Source organism: Lepisma saccharinum, chromosome 19, assembly GCF_977018435.1.
Source record: "Lepisma saccharinum chromosome 19, izLepSacc3.1, whole genome shotgun sequence".
NCBI classification, from domain to species: domain Eukaryota; kingdom Metazoa; phylum Arthropoda; class Insecta; order Zygentoma; family Lepismatidae; genus Lepisma; species Lepisma saccharinum.
This window is the reverse complement of record NC_139247.1, coordinates 7,329,905-7,354,179: the sequence shown is the minus strand read 5'-3', so window position 1 is coordinate 7,354,179 and position 24,275 is coordinate 7,329,905. Positions and strand designations below refer to the sequence as shown.

The window sequence follows — 24,275 nt, the reverse complement described above, 5'->3', positions numbered from 1 at the left end:
CGAGAACAACTCGTCATCAGACTGCAAAGAAGGCTGCATCTCGTCGTCAGACGAGAACTTATATTCATTGAATTCGGCTGCAAAATGGTAACCATAAGCATAGTCATGTCAGTGTTCTATGTGAAAATTTTTGTTGGTCTTGTACAGACAATACGTTACCGAAAAATATCAAGTTTCAATAAAGACAGAGATTCGGGGCCTGGAATACATTGGACTGGCCCTGTACATTGATTCGAATTGCCACGGAACATACTTTGACAGTTTTGGTGAAAACCCCAGTGCTTCTGTGACAGCGTTTTTGAAACGCAGGTGCCTTTGTTGGTGTATAAACAGAATAATTATTCCTTGACCAGTGTGTGCGGATTGTACTGTATTATGTTCCTCTATTATGCCAGCAGAAATCTAACTATGGAATACTTTCTATCTTTCTTTGGGAAAGATTTGAAAAAGAATGACCGCATAGTGAGAAAAAAATTTACAAATGAATTTTCTTGACTTTATCAACAGTGTGGATGCTGTGAGAGCCTAATCAGGGCACAGAGCTTTGTAGTAGCTGGAGGTTCATTAGCCTCAGAGTACTTGGGTAAAATGTGAACATGGATAGCAGAATTTTGAGTGAACAGTAAAAAACAATCAGCCTGAATATCGCACTTGTGAAGAAATTATATTAGAGATAAAAAAAGCGTTAGTATAACGTTACTTTGTAGTAGAATGATATGTAACAATTGAAAAAGCTTGATGTATTACATACTTTGTAGTAGACTAGTTTGTGAAAATAAAAATTTCGTGTGTAGAAACCATTTGTTTCATTTATAAAAAGTGGTATTGAGTTACTAAAAAAGGTACTTGAAAATATAATTACAATACTTACAATACTGATAGGCAAAGATGTCATCTTTGGATACAACACTCTTCACTCCACACTCCAAAGTAACAATTTGGTATCAGATTACAAGAGGGAGCGTCTATATACCCCCAAGCATCATAAAGTACCTTATAAAAAATCCAGCTTTCATTTTACCCGCTAACTTTGCTATTCAGTCTTGCAGTCGCTTCGTAGCCCTCCCGGATACATAACTTATTTCTTCCTATTTATAGAATGTGAGATATGTGGCATGTCTCTTTCCAGTAAAACTATCTATATTCGGTAAACAATTATAGATGTTTTTTCACTGAAGTCTCGACTATCCCGGGGCGCGTGCAACTTTCCAAAATAAAATATTGGCCACACGTGCTAACCACTACAAATTTAAGCACCATTCAAAAATCACAATAGAGGCAGGGCGTAATGCCCTATAGATGAGAGGAAAAAAACCTTTTAGCAAAGACCGCGAGAACTAACAATGGAGGCTCACCCCCGTGTGAGCGACTGGTGGGAAAATTTTCCCCCCTGGGTTAGGGGTCTGGCAGTCTTTCTTTGCTCCCCGCAAAACGTTTGTTCCACACTTGTTCAGGGGATTTTGTGAACCGTGTCTTCTAATGAATAGTAATGTCAACCTTATATTTTCCTTTCATACACATAACACTTGTATGCTATTGATCCCTTGGATATTTCTTAACATAACCAACTTTTCACGTGTAGAGCGCGTGCCCGGATAGCTTAGTTGGTATAGCATTAGGCTTTTAACCTATTGGTCCAGGGTTCGAGTCCCTGTCTGGGCTGTTACAATTTTTAAACTTTTGTCATCGGACTTTTGCAAAAGGCTATTTACATAGCAGAATCTGCTTTTGTAATTCTGTCTAGTTAGTGTTGAGGTGCAAGTGCTTCTGGTACATGTAGTTACTTGAATTAGGAAATATTGGCTGTGTAACTGGTAAAGCTTGCTTTTTGTAGTACTTTGCGCCTATTTTGAAATATATATATCCAACAAAATCACTAAGCATTGCAGTCTACTAGAGATACACATAAAAAACACAAGATGGAACCAGAAAGCCGCTACAACATTGATAACAACATGGATGTCGTTATTCGAGGTACTTTCACCGACACTGAATTGATTTTGAAACATGAAAAAAATTACATTGTCCTAAATAGCGATGAGTACCCAGCATGCGTGTACAAATCAGATGCAATCTTCGACACTTACAAGAACAGATTCCCCACACGAGAAGAGAGATTCAGATCTATAAACATTATAGGAGAACTTTACTTCACCTTCGAGGGCAGTGGAGAAAACATAAAAGTGGAAATCAGCAACGCCACCGGAGAAGTCACACTAAATTTTGAACAATGGCGAAAATTTCTCTCTTACTATGACACCCTCATGGAGGAATTCCAGCGACGACTAAATTGTAATGACTATGTGATTTTCGCTTATTGGTAGTCTACTTTTCGTGTATATAAATCTGATATATTCTTGAATAAAAATAAACTTTTAAAAAATACTGCAATTGTTTCATTTGAATCCTAAATGAATATGTAAACTAAAAAACAGATACAAGGCAGCATTATTTCTCGATGTAAAAGGTTCTTGCACACTAATAATGCTCTGCCGTGCGTTCCTATGCCTCTGTTACAACCCTCTCTAAAGTTCATATTGCCTTGTGATTAACCAATCAACATGCTATAGAGCCTAAGCTTTAAGCTTCTGTCAGTGGAATTTAGTCCTGACTGTAGTAAAAATAAGACTCACATGATATAACGCCCACAAATAATCCCTGGTATTACTAAACACTCAAAAAGTCAATAGTTCTTGAAAAAAGGACTGTAAGGCTAAATAACAACATAGAAAACAATTATTTTTTCACAAATCTTTTATTATTTGCTCTAAAATACATTACATATTGGTAATTTTAGTATTGTACCAAGATACAAGTCTTTGTACATTTCTGAATGCACAACCTTGTTCTGATGGAGGCGAAGTATCAGAATGATACTTGCACAATCCTCCCTGAAACATATACAAATTTCTAAGCGAAGGACAGTTTGCACTTTGCAAATCTACAATATTATAAATATTGAACAAATCTTTGAGAAGTTTGGATTTTTCTTCTCCCTTGCAATAGAAAGGTGAACCTTGATAGTTCAAATTTCTAATTACACTACGAACATAGTACACTTCACATCCCAGAGGAGTATCGTACGATAAAGCATGAATATTTTCTTTCACCCATTGGGATTCATTATTGTCTTTGAAATATTCTGGCACTTTTACAAGAGCATAATACACAGTATCCAAATTTGTAGAACTAACACACATCTCACGCAATATAAATTTATTATTGTACATAAAACCTTGCGCATCAATAATATATTGCGCCATTTTCACTTTAGATATTAACAAATATTGTTTCTTAACCACGAGCAAGCTCCGCTTCTCGTATAGGCGCTATAAGAGTTTTTACTAGTTCGAAATCATTTGAAATTTCACACAACACACTGTAAAAGTCTCTGTATCCTGTGGATTCCTCCTGTGCCTTCAAACCATCACCTACATCTTCATGATTAGCAAGATAAAAATCGAAAATATGACTTGTATTGTCCGGATCCTGCAGATAACGCTGGATTCTCTCGCACATCCACTCTACACAATTCTGGCATTCATTCTCTCCGCATTCCTCTTGGCAAATGATAAAACAATCGGAGAGTTGAACTTCGTCTTTACCGCGCACATCCTCGCACTCGTAAAAATGTTTAATAACGCAATCGTGGGCTAGTTGGTTGCCTTCATTTGAATAACACCCCCAGCATGTAATGTACTTGTAAGGGGTATACTTTTTCAAAGCCTCCAGCACACAATCCATATCGATATAATCGAAGAAACATGGACATATAAGCACCAAATCACTCATCTCCCTGGGGTCCTGCTCAGCAACGTCCGTTTTCACTATTCGTTTCTTCCAATCGGGCTTTCAGTTCTTTGCAGAGTACTTCACATCTGCTTCTCAGAAAGAACCTGCAACAATAACAATACACATTGTTAGTGATATTTTCTAAAATTTTTGTATAATATTTTTTTAAAAAACATCGCAGTGACAAAAGAATGGGTGGAATTCAGAAAGAGAGAAAGTGACAGAACCTGGAACAATAACAATACATATTGTTAGTGTTATTTTCGAGTATTCTTTGTATAATCTTTTCAAAAATAATGCAAAACGCTTAAACCTTGTTTGCATGGCCGTTAAAAAAACAACTTGAAATAAAGAATAGTACACAAAAAAAGATACTTACCAAGTTAAAAAGCCTTTAGTTGCACTGCAACAACTCAGTCACGCTAAAAAATCAGTACGACTTTCAAGCCAAACACTTGAGAACTCTCTTGGACCGCTTCGTCTTCCGCTCGATATTTATAGATTCTTAGACAAAAGGCCAGTCAATATAAATATTATTTTCATTACTCTTCTCTGATTGGTTGAATCATTTATTAAAAACCTTCTCTCATTGGTTAATATTTTCTAGCCTCTACCCAGGACCGTTCGAGCTCCTCAATTATACCAAATATGACTCACCACCGACGCCAAAATGGCCGGACGTGACGCCTTAGAATAGGCCGAAAATGTCTTTTGTACCTTAATGGAAAAACCATTCATTCCAAGTTCCCAACGTCTGTATAAATCATCTGTGACTCATATCCGGCAGAAACGCATATATAATATACAACAAAAGGTTAGCTTAGGCCGAAAACAAACTCCACAATAGTGTCTTTTGTACCTTAATGGAGAAACCATTAATTCCAAGTTCCCAACGTCTGTATAAATCATCTGTGACTCATATCCGGCAGAAACGCATATACAAAATACAACCATAGGGTTAGCTTAGGTCAAAAACGGAATACATAATAGTGTCTTTTGTGCACTAATGGAAAACCATTAATTTCAAACTCACACGTGTGCATGAGTCATCGATGACTCATCTCCTCCTCCACCCACGACACGTGGCACTTGATTAATTAACAATAGCGTCACCCCTCGAAACTGAATTAAAAAGCCATTAATGTCAATTAAAGGGTCTATTGTTAGCTCTTAAGGGTTATCAAGTCTACTGCGATTTGCCCAAAATGTCAGAAAAGCACCGCATAATAGGGAAAATACGAAATAAAAATACTTATTACCACAGATAATACACGGACCATTTTTCATGCACAACGGAATGATTTACGTGCTGGAATTTCAGGAACTTGAAATTATTTTCGTATGTTGTGCTTCTGGGCTACTTATTCTGTATATCTCGTAACTTAGATGTAGAAATCATTCAAACTTAACGTGCATTAACTGAACAATGGTATTTATCCTTGTAGAACATTTTTATGCACTTATATAAAATAATTAATTCGACCTTACGAGATATGTCCCGAATTATTAGCAGAAAATCAAAGCAGGAATGGAAGGGTGGGGTGATCAGATCATTGCGCTGAGACGCATTCAACTGTCACTGCCAAGAGTAAGATATGATTGGCGGAGAGGTTGCTATGACAACGCTTTACGTTTCGAAACAGCCGTAGGGTGGCTCCACATGTCCGGTTTGGTATACGCACAGATTACAAAGGAGAGATAGGAAGTAAGCGATCTTATTAATCTGTGACTTGATTCTGCCATTACACGTGGCACGTGATTGAGTAATATCATTGAAATGGTTTCCAGAAATTCTAAACGCTTCATCATTACTTCCACCTCGTGAAATACACAGAGAGATCATCCAAGAAGAGTATACAGGGTTTCTCATCTAACATTGCGACCTGAAATATTTCGTGAACAACAACAAATATTAAAAAAACTGCTTTCGCAGATATATAGGTATGAGAGGGGCTCATGAAATTAGTGGACACAATACGTTCAACTACGTAAGAAAGTACGATTTTCAACACAAACTTAGGTTTTTTTAATGGAAACCCCATTTTATTTTCAGCTCATTTGAAAGTACGGAAAAAATCATCGAGAATGGCATTTGTTACATTGAAATACCTCAAAGCAGTTCTCAAGTAATTGTAACCTGAAGTTGATGCTTGAAACAAACATTCTGACAAGTTGATTCGTGTGTCGTAACATGCATATCTCCCTTTTGAAGGCATTCGTGTATCGTAACAAACATGTTATTCTTCTGCATACTATGCGTTGTGCTTAGGAAATGTTGTTACGTTCAAAACAACTGCGGGTTGTACATAAGTAAACCCAGACAAATTATCTAAAAAGTTCTGATACATCTTTCCAAGTTATCAAATAAGGGTTTATTAAAAAGTATAAATTTTAAACATTCCGCCATCAGTTACATACATAAATGTTAGTACAGTAACATTTTTCTAATTTTTAATTGGCGTTCATTTATTTACGTCATAATTTTTAGTATATTGGAACAATCAACTCTTCTCGTTTGGTCATGACAAATCTTTAAGTTTTCAACTTTGAAACTTTGCAGCTTATACATTTTTCCTTCAAATTGATTTCTCAAATTAAACAAAAAAAGCAAGGGCGTAACAAAGTACACTGATTAACCAGACGTTTGTGATAGTGTACGTACGTCAGAACTGTTGCTGAGAAAATAGTATTTTCAGATTCTGAAAAGGCCGGGATGATACTTATCTATGGCGAGTGTAGGAAAAATGCAGTACATGCGTGCAGGCTGTATGCATGACGACATTTGCGCTCGGCTCTGCCGACCGGCATAGTGAGGGATGCGCCTTCACGCTCAACTTCAGGTTTCACTTACTTGAGAACTACTTGACGTATTACAATGTAACAAACGCCATTCTTAATGATTTTTCCGTACTTTCAAATGAACTGCAAATAAAATGGAGTTTCCATTTTAATAAAAATTAATTTTGTGTTGAAAATCGTACTTCCTTACGTAGTTGAACATATTGTGTCCACTAATTTCATGAGCCCCTCTCATACCTATACATCTGCGAAAGCAGTTTTTAAATATTTGTTGTTGTTCACGAAATATTTCAGGTCGCAATGTTACATGAGACACCCTGTATATATTTTACGTTCGATGCCATACTCCTTCTGAAAATAAAATTCTGCAGCATGAGGAATCGAAGTTACGACCACGCTTGCCAGTGACAAGCACGTTATCAGTCATCACTTCAATCCCTAAAGATAAAAGAGCTCTCGAAACCTCGGAAGCCTATCCAGAAATAACCTGGTTGATATCCCGGTAAATCCCCTTCATCAAAGTTCGCATGATCATGAAGCTGGTACGGTGTTGTGGAAGAAAATTCGGGATCCGGATCGCAATACGACAATGGTTTGAGAAAGGCCTCAAAGTCTGCGATGATGATGGCCGGATGTTCCAACAAGGCCTAGTGCATTTTAAATTCTTTGAATTAATTTGCTTTGAGCATTAACATGCGAGCCGGTCTGTTGACTCCACAGTAGACTTTATGTTCAGCAAGTTTTTGTTTGGCAATTTCTTGATTTTGGAAATGTTGGTAATTACGTTGGTCAAGTTCGTCGAATACGGTTAAACACCTTGGGCAAACTTCGATGTGTGCATTATGCTTGGTTGTTTGGCTTCTGACCAAGCGGGAGAGTGAACGAATTAGTGTGTAATGATAAACATCATCGTCAGCAATAAGAAGCAGATTGATTTCCATGGCTTCGTCATCAACAATATTAGTTATCCTAACAGGATGCACAAAATGCTTAACTGAACTATACGAATATACATTTATAGCTAATCGTTTTCCTTATCCATTTCGTACCCTGTTTTCAGACTTTGTTATGTCAGAAATAGCAACAGGGTATTCGATGCCTGTCACAGCATATTCAATCTAGTCTACATATTGTGTGTGATGACTAACCCGACATGGATTATTTGAACAATGAACCAGGTGAAATGCCGCTAGAATGCACCACATAAAACACTTATAGTCGGTGTTATAAATGTTCAACACGGCTCTCTTATGCTGAATTTCTACCGCAAGTGGAACGTAGCTCAAAGCAGAAAAAGGTGTAAATTTGTTTACATAAGCGATTAATCTGTGAGGACTTCTACATAAAGACCAACCTGATCCCTTAGCCTCGAATTCATCGTGTTTCCTAATCAATTCACTAGTAAGATTAGAATAAAAAAGATTCAAATTACCAATGTCTGCCAAATAAAGAACTTGGTTTTTCGTTTTGTGAAAACAAATATTTCTTGTACCATTGGTTTTCTCATATTTACAGATTAGATCAACATATACTTTTATGGAGTTGTCTTCCAGTTTATTTTTCAAAATATTTATGATAGATGTTTTAATTTCACTCAAAAAACTAGAAATATCACAGCCTGGTTTCGAAGTAAAAAGAAAATCCAGGAGTTGGTTGTTGAATGCAGATCTAATCGGCTTTTGGTCATTAGACATCTTAATTTGTTTGGAAGTAGAAGCTTCAGTTTCAGGATGATCAACTTTTCTTTTCAATGTTCCATGTCCGGTTGATGCCTTGCAAATTTTCAGGTGTTTACTTAAATTAGCAATGCTAATTATTTTTCCGCATTGAGTACAAGGCTTAGTAGGTAACAAACGATTTATTGTTGAACCTGTTTCACTACATCTTGCCCTATGCTTGCTAATATTAGTTTTGGAGATTAATTTCCCACAAATAACACATTCGATAAACTTGGTGGATGACATTTTTTTAATATGCTTTAAGTAAATAACAATAAGACGCACAATCAACTCAAAATTCAATAAGATTCTATTTACTAGAAAAAACACTTTTAAACTTGTGATAATTGATAGAATGTAACTTTAAAAAGAAACAATAGTTATAATTATAATATTTTTTCAGCTCTGGTATTTATATATAAATTTTCTCGGGAAAAAATACAAAATTCAATACAAATACAAATTCGTACAAATTCAATCTGTACGAAAAATGAATTGAACCATCTTCAAAAAAAAATAATTGTAGCTATTACGATAAAATTTTAAGCTATGTTATTTATACAGAATTTCCGGAGACAACAAGTAACATCTGATCACATCAAAACTCAATCTGATCGAAATTACTATGAAAAAATCACTTGATACACTTTTTAAACTTAAAAATAATAAATAGTATGTATCTTTAAAATAATGAGATCATTCGCTGCGGGACGGCGTAGGTTCGAATCCGGCTCTGGTCGGAATTTATTCGGCCTACGTATAGGGCCGGTGGCAACCCACCATCGTGAGGAAATTGGGAAGCTCCGAGTGAGTGAGCGTAACCCGGTCAAGAAGACCTACAACAACGGCTGGGGGTTCGTCGGGCTGATCACCCGACACTCTAATACTGGTCTGAGACCTCCACGCTATAACGGGTGACGGAGGAACAGTGTGGGAGGGAGACCAGCAGTCGGTAGGTAAGCCAAGGCCCTTCAAGGGCTGTAGCGCTGTGGCTTTAGTTTAGTTTTAGCTTTAAAATAAATTAAATACTTAACTTTTAACACTGCAACAAGACATCCGTACTCTTCAAACACTCTCACGATACTGACTGATCTGTAATGCGAAAACCATTTAAGTAACCTAAGCGCGGAGGAAAACATCCGAAACATTAAGTCAATCAGAAGACACCCATTACGCCATAACCAACAACACGCTAGATACGGGTCTGCATAATAACTTGTTGCGTAAACATTGCACAATAGTTTACCTTACGAGCCATCGCAATGTTACGTAATTTAACTCGTAAGAAGTTATGACACTCGTACCAAGTGTGAGGTGAAAAAATCACAGAGTTGCAATAGTATAAAATCAACAAAAACATCATCAAAATAGGTTTACCATTGTGGTTAAATTAATAAAAAACAATAGACCTCGACACTCGTACCAAGTGTGAGGTAAAAAAATCACAGATTTGCAATAGTATGAAATCGACAAAAACATCATCAAAATAGGTTTACCATTGTGCTTAAATTAATAAAAAATAATAGGCCTCGTACCAAGTGTTATTTTGAACACCTACAATTATACTACTGCAATAGTATAAAATTAACAAAAGCATCATCAAAATAGGTTTCCCATTGTGGTTAAATTAATAAAAACAATAGGCCTCGTACCATGTATGTGGTAAAAATCACAAAGTTGCAATAACTGTGCGTGGGTGTGCGTGGGTGTAGCTGTTACGTACTTTAACTCGAAAGAAATTATGACACTCGTACGAAGTATGAGATGAAAAATCACAGATTTGCAATAGTATAAAATCGAGAAAAACATCGTCGAAATAGGTTTTCCATTGTGGTTAAATTAATAAAAATAATAGGCCTCGTACCAAGTATGACTTTGAACGTACATGATTACACTACTATTTGTTTAATTGTTTCTTGTTGCTTTGCATTACCAATGTAATACAGGGCCTCCCCGATGGCGCAGTGGTAGCGTCGCCGCCTTGTAATCAAGGGGTCCCGGGTTCGATACCTGGTGGAGGCACAAGTGGTTCGGATCCCACTTTAAACTGTAGGTCCAGTCCCGATTAGCCTTACTGTGCATAAAGTGGACTTAAAACACCAACTCAACTACCAATGTAATGTACAGCCAGAACATCGTCAGGCACATAAAATAAGGTAGACGTCGTTACACAGTCCTTTTGAGGACTAACAAGTTAAAAAAAATACACTCATGTAAGAAATATATTGGAACCTTTCATATATTATTGTCTTATAGGCCTCAATATAAATAAAAATATCCAGATGAAGTGAGGATCGAACCCTTATCCAAGACTTAAGTGCAACTGGAAATGGGTGCCTTTACCGAATGTGCCACAAAGCTACAACAGAATGAACTCCATAGCTAATACGATATCTTAATTTTTGTTTTCTATTCATGCATACACCTATTCCACCTGGAAAACGGTTTTCTTTTAAAGATTTAGATCACCTATTTTTAACCGTAAAGATCGTAAAGCATAACCATTCATTAGTTATTTCCTTGCTTTGTTGAGCATTTTCCTGTAACGAAGGCACTGATTTAGCAGCTAAAATCGACCCTCCCTTACCTGCTTCTCCCACCGACCTTAACACGTGTTCGTTTATCGTTTGTGTAACAATGGCCTTCTTAAATTATGTTACATTGCACCTCTGAGAGAGAGAGATAGAGAGAGAGAGAGAGAGAGAGAGGAAGAAGTTGTGTAGCTTGTGGAAAGCAGGCTAGAATTATATTAAACACTTCATAGAAAAATATATTGACAAAGTGGAAAATATGGAACTATGTTTTCGCGAAAGGAAATCTGGAAAGTGAACTTACAGATAGAGTTATTTTAATCACAATGCCGAGTTGGACACAGCAACGATGTTACAAGAAAACAACCCCTAGTTACCTTCAGTACAGAAACGTCTTCTCAATTTCTTAACTTATTATAATTGACTCATAATGTGGGTTAACACAACTTATGACACACAGCTGAATGAATTTGATTGAATTTCTGACCAGTATTGACGAGCATATAGGGCCTTGGCCTATCTCCCGACTGCCAGTCTCCCTCCCACAATCCTACCTAGAGGTGTGGAGTTCTTCAACCGGTATGAGGTGACGTGGGGTCAGCACGTCGAGCCCTCAGCCGTTATAGGAGATGTTTATGACCGGATTACGCTACTCACTCGTAACTTCCAAGCAAAGAACATTCTATTTGTATATGTTTCTGTATTGTTGTTTTAAGTCTAGTTTCTGCACAGACAGACTATTCGGTACTGGATCTACATTTTAAACTGGAATCCGAAGCAACGTGCCTCCACCGGGTGTCGAGCCCGGGACCCCTTGATTACAACATCCTGTTTAAGAACAGATATTAATGACATATAAGTTCTTAAAATATGTGTTAACATAACTTATGACAGCTGAATGAAAGGAAAAGTTTTTCCTAAAATCCTGCCAATCACTGAAAGTTTAAGAACATTAGTAGAAGTATTACTTGAGGCATGCACAGAAGCAATGATTAGTCGGGGGTGGAGGGACAGTTGCCCCCCACTATGCTAAACCTTATCTCCCAAGGGAACCCCCCAGTTTTGGCACCTTGCCCCATCAGTTTTGGAACCAAATCGCCGCCACTGAGTATGCATCGCATAAATATTTACAGTAATATCATATAATCTTATATTACGTTATTACAACACTTCGTATTCGGTAAATAAAAAGAAAAAAATAATCAGGAAAGGGTGGAATTTGAACCTACGATGTTTCGATCTTGACGAAATCAGTAAAAAATGAAAAGTGCTGTTATCTAACCAACTACTCCAGGAGATTTCTAACGAAAAGCTCAGTAAAGCACGTTGATCTCAGTTGAAGAAACCTTGTGCCGGAGTTTCGAACCATTTTTCGCCAAGAACCAAGGAAAATACACACTTTGCAGAATCGTTTGGTGTTGTGCAAGGTATCTTTCCTAAAAATTTCGTATAAAATTATCAGAAATTTGCCTCCTTGCATTCAAATGTGATGGAAATTCTTTCCAAGTGGATGAGAACCTGTTCAGTGTTTCAAAATGCACATAAATTTACCTCTTTTTCAAATTCAGAGCGAGGAATCGTGAAATATTTTCAACATTCGTATTTCTACTTAAGATTTATTGTCTACTCATGTATTGTATTACTGATTAAGGGTATCTTAACTTCATGGAATGTGATAGAATGAACAAAAATATCACAAGAGCGTTTCCATTTAGGAACAAGAAATGTTGCAAAGTTGGCTACTTTTAGTTTGCTCTGAAGCGCTATGCTGCAAAATTTACGAATTCCGGTCTTTGAAATTTTTTAGGGCGGTCAAATAAGATGTTGCAAAGTGTACAAATATTTATTTTTTATTAAATATTTCTATATATAGTTTCGCATGTAAAATAATGATTCTTGAAAAATTTGTTTGTGTTTTTTAGTTTATAAATGTTTATTTTTTTATTTCTATGAACTCATACAATAATAAGAAGTTGTTCTTACATGATATATTCGTATATTTAAGTTTAAGTATTTTTATTATACTTCTTATTTTCTGTTGCACAATAATAAGGTTCTTACGTACTATGTTTGTGTCTGAGTTTACAAGTATTTATAAATGTGTATTTTTATTTCGTTTCACGCATACAATAAGAAGTTGTTGTTTATTCAATAAATGGCATGATGAATCAATAGAAATATTAAATAAAAGTCAAACTTCATTGCCATAACAAAACTAACAATAGATACAAAATTAACCAAAAATAATAATAATGAAAAGTAAAATTTTAGTTACACGAGAAGGCGCACGGGGGGACTCAGTCACCCTATGAATGCAAGCAAATTGAAACTCCCTTCTGGTAGGGTAAAAGAAGGGATGTTCGCCATGCTGGGAATCTCGCCGTACTTGTGGTTTTCGTAATCGTAGATAGAAACTATAGGTTGGAAACACTCACTGATGCCTGTAAAAAATCAAGTAACATGTGCCTTGTTTCCACTAAAAACTACAGTGTGGTGAGCGAACTAGCAAGCAAGCAGTACAGTTTGGAATGCGCAGTTGCGTCTACACAGAAGACAAAGAAAGGTGCCGAATTTCAATACTACGTTGGAAATTGTCATTTCGTGGCAGATAAGAATTATTTTTCTTCCTTTTAATTATTGATATCGTAACCTCATACCTTGAGAATGTCGTGAAAGGATTTGCTTTGGAAAGCGTGCATGTACAAGTAAACATAAGTTGTTTTCTTTCGGCTATGCATTTGCTGGTAAATTCTCCAGAGTAACAGAAAATGTGTCGAACTTCCCTTCTTACAGGCGATCTTTCACACACAACTTGTTCACAATGCATATGAACATTTAGGCCTATGTTTCTTAAACAGATTTGTATTGTATTTTTTTAAGCAGTTTTGTATTGTCATTTGTAGGTCTTTACACTTTGTTGTCTGACTTATTGGCAACAACTTGGCATTTCATACACTTAAACTGACGATAAAATGATAAATAAGTTATATGGCGATTCTGGGTTCGATTTCCAGCTTCGACATAGGTGTTCTGTGTGTTCCTTGAACCTTCACATCAATTTCATATCATCGCTCATCCTCGTCGTCGCGATTAGACAAACGTTGAAGAAAAGCAAATAAAAATAAATAGCCCAATTCAATTAACCTCACAAGAGTTCTGATTTTCTTTTGGTAAACATTTTCGGATCTATCTCCTCCTTCTTTAAAAAATCCTGCGCACAGGCCTCATAGCAACATAAACAAAATTAAGATAAAATACGAATGTAAGACTAATACAAGTGTGAAATCTTATTGATCATTATTAATAGAAAGCAAGAATTAATTAAAATCTAACACTTAATAAAAACGGTAACAGTTTCATAGATCGGAGATTTTGTGTTGTGCATGGTTCGTACTTACCAATTGTGTATTGCGGAACATAGTTCAAAGTGCCATTATGCTTTTTACACGAAAACAAACGCAATTTTTCACATTCTGAGAGTTTTTTTTTATTCCTTTCTTCGCTTCCGGAACACACAATATGGCGGGCACATCTTGACTTATGTTGTGGGTATGCAGTGTTTCAACCTTCTGCACCGAAAAATACCTACTATCGTGTTTGTCACCGGTGGAAATTATACATAATGCACGGGTAGCTGACTGATAGCTCCACGAACCATACACGGAAAGCCCCACAAACCATTCACGGATAGCCCCACGAACCATTTCCAATAAAGTTAGGCTAGGTTTGGTTACGTTAGGCAAGCATAGTAAAAAAAAGGGGGGTTGAAACACTGACAGGGGCTTACGTCATCAAACGTACCCAGCATCCGGTTGTTGTAGGTAAGACCACTTTGTTATGTAAAGTGGGTCTTTCAAGATGATGTGTACACTAACGAACTCTAGGGTTAAATATAAGAAGTAGAGATGACGTCAGGCGTGATCTGATTGGTGCTGCACAAGACGAGCTCGAGTGTTCAAGAGCTACCAGGAAGGCTGAAGCACTCGAGTTCTGGGTAGCATGCCGATCTGATACACTGCACGTACACTAGCGTTATTCCTGTAAGGTAGAGTTCGTTAAGTCTAATTGGTATTTGGTATGTGTCTTTAATGTAACTTAGATGAATTAATGGAACGATAGAATGGTTCCAAAAGATTTTGTTAACCTTATTATATTTTTCAATTTGGTTTCAATACTGGCAATAAAACTCATGTTAATATATATAACTTCATCTGGTTTATTAGAAACATGCTGTTTTTGATTGTAACATCTGTATTTTTCAATGAACATTCTTGAGAAGCATAGGACTATCTATAGCATGCTCCACTGCGCGGTCACATCAGCCTCGTTTCCTCACGTGAGTTTGGAAGGCACCGAGGATGGTTGATCGTGTGTTTTCAGAGGCATGTTCATTTGACCTTGCATACCAGCTGTCGGTTTGCTCTGCTCGTTACATTGAAAAATGCCAGTATTCAATCTGTTCATCGTAAAAGAAAAGGAAAATTTAATTGGTTAGGGAACAGAAGGGGAGAGATATGAAAATTAGAATTTAGTATTAACGTATGTTTCTAATTACAGATACACTATTTGCAATATAAAGAAAATGGATAGTGTGAATTCTTTATTAACCTTAGATCAGGTGGGAGACTCGGATCTCACGCAATATCGTGAGCCTTTATCTTCAACTCGTAACAGAGACCAGCGATCTGAAGGTAATGAGAATAATCCTATTAATGTACTCGAACAGAGAAATGTAGAGGTTCAACCTAGTTATAGGGTTCCTATCAGGACATCCTGGGTAAATAGACGCCCTCGTCACAATTTAATACAGTTCTCCGATTCAGACGAAGAAGCTAGGCTTACTATTAATGAAAGAAGTAACAATAGTGTTATTTTTCCTGATGGTGTGTTAAACAAGTTAACTAGTCATATTGCACAGAATACGTTAGTTCAAGCTATTGCTGATGTTCCGCCCGTGGTATCCGAATCTTCAGATAATATATTTCAATTTTTGCTAGCAATTGAGAAAATTGTAGAAAAGGGTTTGTTTCCCTTGAGAGAAATCATGTTGTCAGTGTTAAATAAAGTGAGACAAAGATTGTATAGTTTATGGTTGACTTGTATATCGAAGAACAGCATATGGCGAGAAGCTGTAAGGAAAGTACTAGATACTCATGTGACGTCTTTGGGACGTGAGAAGCTCATTACGAACTATGTATTACGCAGGCAGGATAATTGGGAAGACCCAGTAGAATTTTTAGAAACTAGATTAAGGAGAGCCCGAGTTTTGCAAGTTGAGTGGACAGATGCGGAATTTTGTGCCTTGTTGGTCGAAAGACTATTGCCTAGATATTCCGAGAAATTTCTTATAATGAGTGAAGTTCCTGACTTTCTTGAAACATTCAAATCGAGTCTAAAAAAAATGCAAAGACATCATGTTATTGCAAGGGAATTTTATGCGGAAAAAAGACAGGAAAAACTTGTTTCCTTCCCCTTGCCTAAAGACAAAGTTCCTATACAATGCCGATTTTGTACAAACTTTAATCATAAAGAATCAAATTGTCCCCTTAAAAGACAGGCTTATATAATGAAGAGAGATCTTTCGAAAACTATAAATAAACAGGAGATGCAAGCTGTTTTCATTGACTGTTCTGTGGAAAAGGTACCAGTGTTGGCTTGTATTGATACAGGTTGCTCTGAGAACATTATTAAAGACAGTATTTGGCAATTAATTAAAGATAAAAGAAATTTTCACGAGCATGACGTAGATATCAAAGTTACCGTGGGTAATTCTTCCAGTTTATATCTTAATAACAGAGTGACAGTTGGAGTTCAAATTAATGAAATGTCGTGGCCAGTTGATATGTACATTGCTAAAAACTTACCTGTAGACTTAGTTCTTGGCCTAAAATTTCAAATTCGAACTGGAATGAATATAAAGTTAAGTGATGGTGTAGTGCAGTTAAAAAGCAGCAATAAGATTGTGCCAATTAAGTGGAATGGTGATAGTTTACTTAAAGGATGTACAATATTTCAGGAAAGTGTTTCTACTCCTCAATATTCAAATGGGCAGACGATTCGTCAAGCAAGTGGATACGACGACCGCCGGGAACAAGTTGGAGTCCGGAAAAGAAGCAGACCAGGAACCCGAGAACACTTTGGCAGGCCTAGAAGACATCAAGGGACACATCTGGGAATGCAGACTGCAAATATCGGTTATTATGAGCAAGAACTAGGTAAGCTGAAAAAGGAATTTTCTGACGTACTTACTGATAATGATATAGGATGTATAAGGGATTATGAATATCATATAAAGTTAAAAGATACAACTCCCGTTAGAATAAATCCATATCCAGTAACTCGTGAGAAAAGATTAGAAATTGAATCAATTGTTCAAGATTTATTAGAAAAGGGAATTATAGAAGAGTGCCAAAGTAACTATTGTTCACCTTGCTTCATAGTGAAAGGTAAAAACAATAAAAGTAGGCTTGTTTGTAACTACTCTGAAGTCAATAAACATATACTATTTGATGCCTTTCCTAACACGGTGTTAGAGGAAAGTTTGATGTCAATTAACCAAGGAAATGTTTATAGTGTTTTAGACATAAAAAAGGCTTTTCATCACATTAAATTAACTGAGGATTCGAAAGCACTGACGGCCTTCGGGACCTCCTCGGGATTTTACCAGTACACTAGGATCCCATTTGGTCTTAAAATTGGACCTAGTAGCTTAGCCCGAATTATGTATAAAATTTTGGGTGACTTGAAAGGTAAAATTTTGGAATTCTATGCAGATGATGTAATTGTGTTTAGCCCTGATAAAGACACACATTTGAGACACCTTCGAATTGTATTCGACAGATTTAAGCAAGGGGGGGTCACCATCTCCCCTACTAAAAGTCAGTTCATGAAATTAGAAATTCAATATTTGGGATTCATTGTTAAATCAGGAAAATTATGCATGGACCCAGATAGAATAACCGCTATACATAAACTTCCACCTCCTAAAAATATGAGAGGTTTAAATAGACTTTGTGGGTTTCTCTCTTACTTCAGCCGATTTATTCCAAATTTTCATGAAATAATGGCACCTTTGTATCATTTAAAGGTTAAAGGAGTTAAATTTCAGTGGGGACAGTCTCAACAGTCTGCCTTCGACAAACTAAAGCAATGTTTTGAAGATTTTGTAGTTCTGAAACTACCTGACCTAACTAAACCCTTCACAGTAGAAGTGGATGGAAGCTTAAAGGGGTTCGGATGCACGTTGTTGCAGGAAAATGAACAGGGTCAACTAAAACCTGTTTATTTTCATTCCAAACGGTTGAAAGAGAAACATAAATCAAAAACTATATATGAAATAGAATTAATGGGTTTAATGTTAGCTATCGAGAAATTTGGTTTCTATTTAAAATTAAGACCATTTACGGTTCAGATGGATTCTCTCAGTGTTACATGGATGATAAGAAGAGCTAAGAAATATCCATTGTACGCTAGATATTTAGAAAAGCTTTCCGAATATCAGTTTGAAATCTCTCACATTTCCACCACAGCTAATGTTATTGCCGATTTTCTCTCACGCATTTACAACAGTCAAGAATTTGATACTGAAAATTTGGAACTTGAAGAATTGCAACATGTTAATTTGGGAATGTATTTTCATCCATTATTCTCTTTATCATTTGATTTGGAACAGAAGAAAGAAAGTATTGTCCCGAATCATAGATAAAATAAATAATAAAGAATTGGTTCCAGATTATAAGTTAGTTAATAATATTTTGTACAAGAAAACTCGTGCAATAAATCAAACGTTTAAAATATGTGTACCAGAACATTTACAAAATTCAATAATCGATTATTTTCACTCCAATGTAATTGGTGGATCCCATTGTTATTGGGTAAACACACTCAAGAAAATACAGTCTAGATTTATGTGGGAAGGTATGAAAAATCACATTCAACGATTCGTAAGTAGTTGTGATATTTGCCAAAAGGCAAAGGAAAGAAATGTACCTGCGTCTAATGCTTTGATGTCAGAAATCATAAAATTACCCTTGCAACGTATATTTATGGACGTAATAGGTCCGTTACCAATGTCTGGTGAAATTAAGTTTATATTAATAATGGTAGACGCCGCTACTAGGTTTTGTGTATGTCACGCAATGGCTAAGATTAGTTCTAAAATGTGTGTCAAATTACTACATAAAACATTTATGTTACTAGGAGTACCTTATGAATGTGTAACTGATAATGCAGCTTATTTTAAGTCAATATTTCACCTCATATTTATACTCCATGGGAATTCGTCATATTACAATTTCGCCATACCATGCGCCGGCAAACTTGAGTGAAAGATACATATCTACTATTAAAAGTTCCATGCGAACTTATATACACAACAGACAAGACAAATGGTCAAGTGTTTTACAAGAAATTGTCTTTAGTATCAATTCAGTATATCATGAAACCTTAAAGATGTCTCCGGCAGAATTATTTTTGGGTAGGAAGTTGTACTCTCCTCTAGAAGTTAAGTGGCAATTTATCTTGTCGGATGAACATCTTGAAAAACAAGATTTAATAAATAAATGGGAACTCGCCATTGAAAATATGGTTAAAATGTGGCATAAGCGAGACAAAATGTATAAAAAAAAATTTGCAGACATAAGATTTTCTGTAGGTGACTTAGTTTTAGTAGAGACGCATAAAATCTCTAGTCTAGCACAAAATATAACGAAATCATTGAGTATGAAATATGCTGGACCTTATCAGATAATAAAATTTCTAGGGGATAATAGTGTTTTATTAGAAAATGTAAATGACTCCAGGAAAATTCGTCGATCTCATGTTAGTCAATTGAAAAGGTATCTGTCTCGACTTCACGATTAGAACTCCCCAGAGTTTTTTTCTTTATCGACGTGCTACCCAAAACACGTGTCAGAACTCCTTGTGTTGCGTCTTATCTGTGTAACCATCTGTTACTTGTAGAAGTCTGCTGTATAGGCATGTCTTTATTTCAAGTTGTACCTGTCTAACTGACTCAAGGTCAGACTTTGAAATCCTTTCCGGAAATGTGTGACTGAACGAAGGTTAAAGATTACGTAATCTAAAAATCCAAAAACAATGTTGCAAATCCATTAATCATGTGTCGACACATACGTACATTTGTAAATAATTTGTATACTAATTATTTTTATATGTGAAAAGTAATCAACATAATATACATATGTTTGATTTATAAATATTATACAGGGTGTTCATGCAAGTTACGAAGATACTGTTCTCGCTTTTGTATATTTCAGATGGGGTCTGTACGCCTAGCTTTAGCCAAGCAAAATGAAAGCAATAGCAATTGTGCGTTCGGTGAGATATTTCTCTTGAAAAATACATGGTTTCCCGGTCAAATATATTTCACGATGAAAGAAAATGCCTCGACGAACGTTGTAAACCTTGGAGAAACTCCTTTCCGTAAGTAGTTTCTTGTGTAAAATTGAAGAAATGTGTCTCCGATGTATGAAACTGTTACCATAAAAACTAAGGCTGAGTCGATACCAATACCGATGTATCGTTATCGGAAAGTATCGGTTGATATTTTTACACCGATCCCATAGCTCTCTTCAGTTCTTACGGCGGGCGCTCTAGAAGCTGGCAGGGGTAGTGGGGAGCGGGGAAGCGACCAATCCAGCACGATAAGAAACGTAGCGGCCAGTATAACGAGTTTCACGTAGTACTTTTTCCGGCCGCGTCGTGTCTCTCGGCGCCACTGCTGTTGTCTGGTTGGTCCCCGCTCCCCACTTCCCCTGCCAGCTTCTAGAGCGCCCGCCGTAAGAACTGAAAAGATTGGATTGGATTGATTTGTTGTTTTAAGTCCACTTTATGCACAGTAAGGCTAATCGGGACTGGACCTACTGTTTAAAGTGGAATCCGAACCACTTGTGCCTCCACCGGGTATCGAACCCGGGGAACTGAAAAGAGCTATAGCCGATACCATTGTCTTTGAGTCGCTAGAAGCGCGGCTAAAACCAAAAGTTGTTCCCTTTCGAAGGTTCGTTCACCTTTTCCAACTTACCTTTGGCTTTGAAAAACCTGAAAAATACGTATTTGTGCATTTGTTAGTTGAACGTAGACTCAAGGTCTGTGAACGGCAAGTACGGTACGTGACAAAGAATCCATACGCAGATAACACTCGCGGTCAAGTGTCTTACAAATCAAGAGTAACTTGAAATTATCCCCATAAGAGTTCCTTCGAAGTCTTCCAGGCTTTGTTTCCGCAGATGCTGTCTCAGTGTAACAATAATCCCAATGAGGTCCCGGTGCCAACAAGGCACCTGGTGTATTGTTGACATCTCTCTCTTATCGCCCGCGTGGTAGACGTGTCTCAGACATAGTACAAAGCATATTCCTGGAAATTCAAATACGTGGGTTAATCCTCCTTTTCCTTTCCAACTTTAGACCAGGGACTGCGAACCGAATTTGAACTCGAACTGAAACATGCTGCAGTTCGACTTATAGTTCGCACCCGAACCTGAACTGAAATGTTTCGCTACATTCCGGTGCACCATAACTCTCCGCGTACTTTCAGTTTCAGTTCAGTTCCGGAATGAAACCTCATTGTGAACACTTTTGGTTCACACCCGAACCTGAACTGAAATGCTTCGCTACATTCTGGTCCACCATAACCCGACCTGGATAGCTGGGTTTCAGCTGGCGTGTTTCGACACAGGGGGCGCGGCAGGGGAATAATGTTCTTTGAACGAAAATGATGGCAGGTACTTTCTGGAACGTACAGTGATGGGTTTGGAATTTCCTCCACGCCAATGGATAGAACTATGCATTTTTTTTTAAATATTTTGCCATTGCCAAAAGTATATATGTCGAAAGCAAAGTCACGTCGGAATATCACTGTAGTGAAGTCAATCGCCTGATATAGAAGCAAGAGACTGGCTAGTTATCATTCTCTCCTTACATTTCGTTTACAAATTTTTATTCTCTCTGATAAGGGACAAAAAAGAGACGAGATTGGTTTTACATTACAGCTTTACTGTTAGTTTTAGACGATGTGTCCGGCCGGGTCTGGTAAATCGCCAATTATTCTTATGTTCACGGATGATTTATGGCCGCGTGCACCAACGCCGATTATTTCGAAGTTCAGATGAACGAGATCAATTTTAATCCACTCTAATTGAACTTGGTTTTAAAGATTTGCATTGCACCAACGAAAATCCACGATCACGAGATTCCGTTCAACTGATCCGAGATTAATTTGTAAAGCTATACCTGATTGGTTGGCTAAAACAAATGACAATCAATAACCCCATAGAGTAGTGTGATGTGTTAAAGTATCAACATGTAGGAGAAGAAAGTAATTCGGGCCGCAAACTTATCTGAATTTGAGAAATGTATTGATCAACCTTGTCGACGAGTACAAGGATGTAGTAGAGTGTAAAGAAATGAAGACTAAAAGTGGTAAACGCTATAAGTGCCAAAATAATTCAAACACCGTTTTCCACGTTAAACTGTGAAATGTGCCATGCTTTATAATGTGGTAAACGTGAAATGTGGCTGGTAGCCCTCTAAGTAGTTCAAAGGGCGTGTAAAGAAGTCACTAGTTGTGCACGTTCTTACGGGATGATGTGCCGAACGATACGATTTCCCAACACTTTCGCTTTTGGCACTTACAACGTTTACCACTTTAGTCCTCAAATAATAATATTAAAAAAGAACTGACCGCACAACACAAAAGGAGAAGGAGAAAGCATGGAACCTTCTTCTACGGGACTTTAACGCCTTACGAAATGCATTCGATTTTGAGAGAACAGCGTACACTGAACCTCGCCCGCTCAATAAATATATATTTATTATTATTATTATTATTATTATTATTATTACTGTACTGTGGTAAGTATTTGAATTTTTCATTTCTTAATTCTTATATATTTATATTGCCGTGTCGTGTAAATAGCCAGTAATATGTATTTTCGTAAATGTATACAATCATATTTCCAACACCATGTAGCAATATCGTAAATTTGATCTGTTCTAATTTACCTTGCACTTGCACGTAATATATGACATTTATATATGTGTTCTGGGATAGAAAGTACAGTATTTAGAAACATTACGACTTTGCACCACAGAACCACAAACTATTATTATTATTTTGGCAGTTTTTAGTTTACACAGTTCTCGAATTATCAGCATTGTACATCCAACATCTCTAGCGTTTGCACGTCTTCGAAATCACTTTCCGCTATTTTTATATTAAAAAACAACTGCCTGCAGTCGAAGCGTCAGTGGCGAATGGCTGATCAGAAGATAAACTCGTTTTGATGTTCCTAGATCGCGATCAAGTGTTGAACCGTCTTCGTGCAATGGAATTTTCCAGTTATCCTTTCCCGATCCGAGTTTATAGTGATCCCTTAGTTTTAGAGGAGGTTGAACAGGCATGATCTCATTTTTCAACATTCGGGGCGGGGGGGGACACAATTATTTCGCTCTTAGCTTCTTATAATATTTCTCACATATTTGAAACATCTGATCGATTGTCACTGATCTAATAAAGAGTGTAAACTCGAGATACATCGTTGCCCCAGAGCACACACACACACACAGCAATAATAGCCTTTGTTATTTTAAATTGGAATTATACAAGTATCTGTATTGGTAATGGTGAGAGTATCATCATTGGCATCGGTTCTAAGTGGTATCGGCTCAGCCCTAATAAAAACATTTAAACTACAACCCCCCCCTCTCTCTCTCTCTCTCTCTCTCTATATATATATATATATATATATATATATATATATATATATAGATTGAAAACAAAAACCGAGCTAAGTGCCAAAATCTAAGTTCCGAGAAAAACAGAAAAAACATTGTCTGTATCACATTTTGTGATTTTTGCTTCCAAAAAAAGCGTAAGAAAGTCAGAAGCACTTGCATAGAAACACTCATGAAAGCTTAATGTTACCTATGGAATATTATTCCTGTAATTACCTCTCTTGTCTGAACATTTTATAAAATGAGGTATGTGCCAACTCCTGTGCCATTAAAACTGGGCTAAGTGCCCTAAAGTATCACATAATGAAAGGCAAGATGTACAAGTGCAGAGTTAGCAAACAACAGGTTATGGATAAGAAAATATTTTTTTTAATAAATTTTATTCATAAAACATAAAAAACAAGTACTTCAGTCTGAAATAGTAGACCCTAAGGAAAAAGTAGAGTGTTCTTGAAAACTTTGTTATTGAAATAATTAATGTGAAAGAAAATGTAGGGTACAGTACTTTTCTGTAGGCTATATAAAATTTTAATACGTAAAAAGTGTTCTGCAAACCATGGCTACTGTGTTAGTTTAGTGTAAAAACGTTTGGTTTCTTCCTTTAGGTATGGAATCATTTTTTTCTGATCTTCCTTCTTTTCAGGCGTCAATCTTGATGTCATTCCCAGCCGTGGCAGTTCAA

At 36.7% G+C, this 24,275-nt stretch overlaps 1 non-coding gene across 1 annotated transcript; it reads left to right on the top strand.

The window, feature by feature from the left end:
* The first annotated feature begins 1,589 nt into the window (after positions 1-1,589).
* Positions 1,590-1,662, top strand: TRNAK-UUU (transfer RNA lysine (anticodon UUU)). The gene has a single exon. It is a non-coding gene; the product is annotated as a tRNA-Lys (tRNA).
* Positions 1,663-24,275: the final 22,613 nt, after the last annotated feature.